The 4755-nt window shown below is 39.8% G+C and overlaps 1 long non-coding RNA gene across 1 annotated transcript; it reads right to left on the bottom strand.

Annotated features, from left to right (window-relative positions):
• Positions 1 to 630: 630 nt before the first annotated feature.
• Positions 631 to 2877, bottom strand: LOC115081684. Its single transcript, XR_003853856.1, has 3 exons — positions 2259 to 2877; positions 1162 to 1234; positions 631 to 1078 (listed from the first exon to the last, which is right to left on the bottom strand). It is a non-coding gene; the product is annotated as an uncharacterized LOC115081684 (long non-coding RNA).
• Between the last annotated feature and the right edge of the window lie 1878 nt (positions 2878 to 4755).

Below are 4755 nucleotides of genomic sequence, written 5' to 3'. Positions count from 1 at the left end.
TCCTTAAGATGAAATTCTTTGTTTCAGTCAGGAAATAATGCTTTTACAACTGTGAAAAAAACATGCAATGTCTGTAGTTCATGAATAAATCGTTTTAGTATGTCACAACAAGCAAGTGAGATCTTTGGGGAAAATCATGTTTTTAGAAAGTTGCTGTAAAACGTAACGCCTCTCATGATGAAGAGGAACCATAAACCATTTGTTTGCAAGAACGTTTTAAAAATAATAACAGTGACTGACTGACAGTGCTTCTCATTTGCCTTCCTTATGCTATATTTAAAAACCAGTTTTAAACCAGATGTAAGTATTCTCCATGCTGGCTGGAGAAAGTCCATCTTTGCAGTTTAAAACCTATTATGAAGTTAGTTTCCAAACTCAGTGGTTACAAAAGTTAATTGAGCGGATTTCCTGTCAATTAGACTGAATTTTTTCATAGGAAGGCTTCTCCTCCCCTCATTCCTTTCTATGTTCATTGTTCAATAACAAATACAATGAATTTTTTTTTGTGGGGATGGGGGTTGGGGGGTTTGGGACATCACTCATGCATCGCTGGTTTTGGTTTTTAATAATTATTTATTTTACTCCTTTGCTCCCTTCAAGTTGTCCCTGCTGTGAGACTCACAGCATAAATTCAGAGATCTTCCACAGAAAAATGCACATGCCTATATCAAATGCAAGGGAGCATGTACAAAAATGATGGAAGAAGAAGTACATGTTTGCAATTTATGAGCAGTGGTGACTATTGTCAATGGATGAAAGATTGAAGGCTTGATGATCATTGAATGTGCCGAAGGAGATCTTGCAGAAAGGAGCTACCTACAGCTTGTTGACATTTATTTCTAGAGATTTTGTAGCAAACTTTAAAAATCAAAATCTGAATCAACAGAGAAGCAACAAGAGATACAAGATAACTTGGAATTCTGATTGTGGTAGACTCGGAAGAACAGAGAATGAGATGCAATTGTGATCTATTAAAGGCGGGTAGCATCTGTCAGTGTTCATGTTCCATCTTGCTGCTACTCTGAACTTGTTTCTTCATTGTTCTAAGCCCTTTTCTTACAGAAGTTTAATAATGATTCTGAAAAAAAAAGCATTGGGATTATTTTCAAAGGAACTTCTGAGGGTTCTGGCACTGAATTGGCCTTTTACAAAAGTACCCACCTGTTATGCAGCTACATTTATGTGCAGATGTCATATTCATGCCTAAGTTTGCCTGGACCGAGCAGAGGTGTTCCTGGAAACAGATTTGGAGCAGTGTTTGGACTTTCAGGCAATAAATCAATGCAGTTTACAAATAGAAAATATACCAAAATATATAACAACAAATCTCAAAACATAAAAAATATTTTAAAAAAATACACCAAAATCTCACTGTAAGTTCATGCCTAACAACTAACACACAGATTAGAACTATTAAATGGGAAATTCCTACATCCCAGCAAATAGATTTTAATATTTTCAGAAGACAGAAAAGGCTGTTGTATGAGTGTTCTTCTGCAAAAGAATAACTTAAGAAAGAGAAGAAACATTGTTTCCCAGTAGCCCTGATAAAGTGTACTACAAAGATAAGGCAACTTGCTAAGAAGTTAAGTTACTTATAAGCTAAATAGAGTAACCCAAATAAAATACTCTTAGCGAAGCTGAACTCTCTGTAACAACGAATTATACTGAGTGAATAAAATAACCTTTGCACAAAGAAGCTCTCAGTAGTGTGGAAGTGAGAATTTATAATAAATCATTCTTTAAACTGAATAAAGAAACAAGCACTAGAGACAATATACTATGGTATGCTTGTGGAGTGAGTGTAAAAAAACTACAAATATGGACCTGCCTTTGTCCATAGAAGGGAAATTATAATTAGCATTTATTTTCCATTTAGCTAGTACCAGTAAACAACAAGACGACGTGAACAGTACACCCTAGGGAACTCACTATCCATAGCTTGCGGAAGAGGAGTCGGTGTCATGGAGATAGATTCTTTTTTATGTTATTTATAGTATAGGATAGCAGCAAAGAAGAAGTCTAGAGGACAAGAACCTACTTAAGAAGAAAAGAAAAGCTAAAGAGAGAATACCGAACAGCTAAGTGTGCAGTCAGTCACCATCATTATACAGAAAGGAGAAACACTTGACAGAGTAAAGAGAAGGAATAGAATAAAGACAAATAGATATAAAAAAAAAAGACAGTAAAAGACGTAACAGAAAAGGTCAAAAGGAAAAGAAAAGTACGTAAAGAAAGAAATACATGGCTATACTTACCAAGGTGAACTCCAAAAGTCTTGTTTACCTGAAAAATATAAAGAACACAGAAAGACTCTTTCTTATATAGTATAATGTATTAGTAGTATTTAAGGAGGAATTGAAGCTTTAATGAAAAAATAAATAGAAAATATTGTACTTATCTGATGTTTTCTCAGCAGTAGTTGACAGAGAATTGGTTCGAGAAAAATAAAAAAGAAGTTAAGCATTAGAAATTGTTCTAGTGTGATAGAAGTATAATGGAAACAACACACACATTGGACAGAATATCTGGAATTGTAAATCTGCCGTTAATCATTCCATTACCCTTTTTTTTTATTCCCACTCTCCCTCCCTGTCACCGGGAGTCTTGATTGGGTGGGCTACAGGCCTCTTTTCATTTAAAACCTAATCGGAGAAGGGATTTTTTTGCAGTGACCCCTTGTGAATAACCTCAGGGAACCCCAAGTGTAATTCTCGACCAAGGACGCCTAAGTGGGAGAGGATCCTATCTCAAAGGGATGGTTTACATATGCTACAATTTTTGGATTCCAATCTGAATTGATATAGTATTATATAGGGATGTGAATCGTTTTAGGACGATTAAAATTATCGTCCGATAATTTTAATATCGTCTTAAACCGTTATGGAACACAATACAATAGAGATTCTAACGATTTATCGTTATAAATCGTTAGAATCGTGAGCCGGCACACTAAAACCCCCTAAAACCCACCCCCGACCCTTTAAATTAAATCCCCTACCCTCCCGAACCCCCCCCCCCAAATGACTTAAATAACCTGCGGGTCCAGCGGCAGTCCGGAACGGCAGCGGTCTGGAACGGGCTCCTGCTACTGAATCTTGTTGTCTTCAGCCGGCGCCATTTTCCAAAATGGCGCCGAAAAATGGCGGCGGCCATAGATGAACACGATTGGACGGCAGGAGGTCCTTCCGGACCCCCGCTGGACTTTTGGCAAGTCTTGTGGGGGTCAGGAGGCCCCCCCCAAGCTGACCAAAAGTTCCTGGAGGTCCAGCGGGGGTCAGGGAGCGAATCCCGCCGCGAATCGTTTTCGTACGGAAAATGGCGCCGGCAGGAGATCGACTGCAGGAGGTCGTTCAGCGATGCGCCGGAACCCTCGCTGAATGACCTCCTGCAGTCAATCTCCTGCCGGCGCCATTTTCCGTACGAAAACGATTCGCGGCGGGAAATCGCTCCCTGACCCCCGCTGGACCTCCAGGAACTTTTGGCCAGCTTGGGGGGGGCCTCCTGACCCCCACAAGACTTGCCAAAAGTCCAGCGGGGGTCCGGAAGGACCTCCTGCCGTCCAATCGTGTTCGTCTATGGCCGCCGCCATTTTTCGGCGCCATTTTGGAAAATGGCGCCGGCTGAAGACAACAAGATTCAGTAGCAGGAGCCCGTTCCGGACCGCTGCCGTTCCGGACCGCCACTGGACCCGAAGGTTATTTAAGTCATTTGGGGGGGGGGATTTAATTTAAAGGGTCGGGGGTGGGTTTTAGGGGGTTTTAATGTGCCGGTTTTGCGATTTTACGTTTTTTCGATTTTTCACGATTTTTCACGATTTTTCACGATATTTTACCCCCCCAAACAGCAACAATACGATTCCCTCCCCCTCCCAGCCGAAATCGATCGTTAAGACGATCGAGGACACGATTCACATCTCTAGTATTATATTGTTTATTTTATGTTGTTATATTATATTCAATGAAAATGTCTTGACTGTTCAGTCCCTTGTTAAGAGAAGGTGGTTGACCAGAAGGGGGTTCTGGTGGCTAGGATTTTTATATATTGTTTTTATACTTTGCATATATTCAGTATTATGTTTTTAAGAACATAAGATACACCATGCTGAGTCAGAACAAAGGTCCATCAGAGTCCATCATCTTCTCTTTCATGGGACGAGGATGAAAGGGGATAGACTGAGAAGTAATCTAAGGAAATATTTCTTTACATAAATGGTAGTGAATGCATGGAACAGCCTCTCAGTGGAGGTGGTAAAGACAAGGACTGTATTTAAATTCAAGAAAGCATGGAACAAGCATAGGGGGATCTCTGAGGGAGTGGTAGAGATGGGCAGACTAAATAGGCTGTATGTTCTGTTTTCTGCCATCATATTTCTATGTTTCTAAGTGTGGCCAAGAAAGGTTATTAGAAAGTACCTGGCAGATCCCAAAGGGTAGATTCAATTTTGTGTTGCTCATTCCCAGGGATGAATAGTGGGTTTCCCCAAGCCCACTAGGTTTTTAATTGTTTATTGACTTTTTCTCTGGGAGCTTCTTCAAACCCCTTTTTAGCTAAGCTAAATGGCTTGATCACATACTCGAGCAATAAATTCCACAGCTTAATTGTGCATTGAGTGAAAAAACATTTTCTCCAATTTGTTTTAAATCTGCTGCCTGCTAATTTCATGGTATGGCTCACAAATCTGCTTCACTTTTTTGAAGGAGTTAATAAACATGTGGATAAAGGTGAACCAGTAGATATAGTATACTTGGATTT

This window comes from Rhinatrema bivittatum, chromosome 1 (assembly GCF_901001135.1).
Source record: "Rhinatrema bivittatum chromosome 1, aRhiBiv1.1, whole genome shotgun sequence".
Lineage (NCBI taxonomy): Eukaryota > Metazoa > Chordata > Amphibia > Gymnophiona > Rhinatrematidae > Rhinatrema > Rhinatrema bivittatum.
This window is presented reverse-complemented; position numbering and strand designations above follow the sequence as displayed.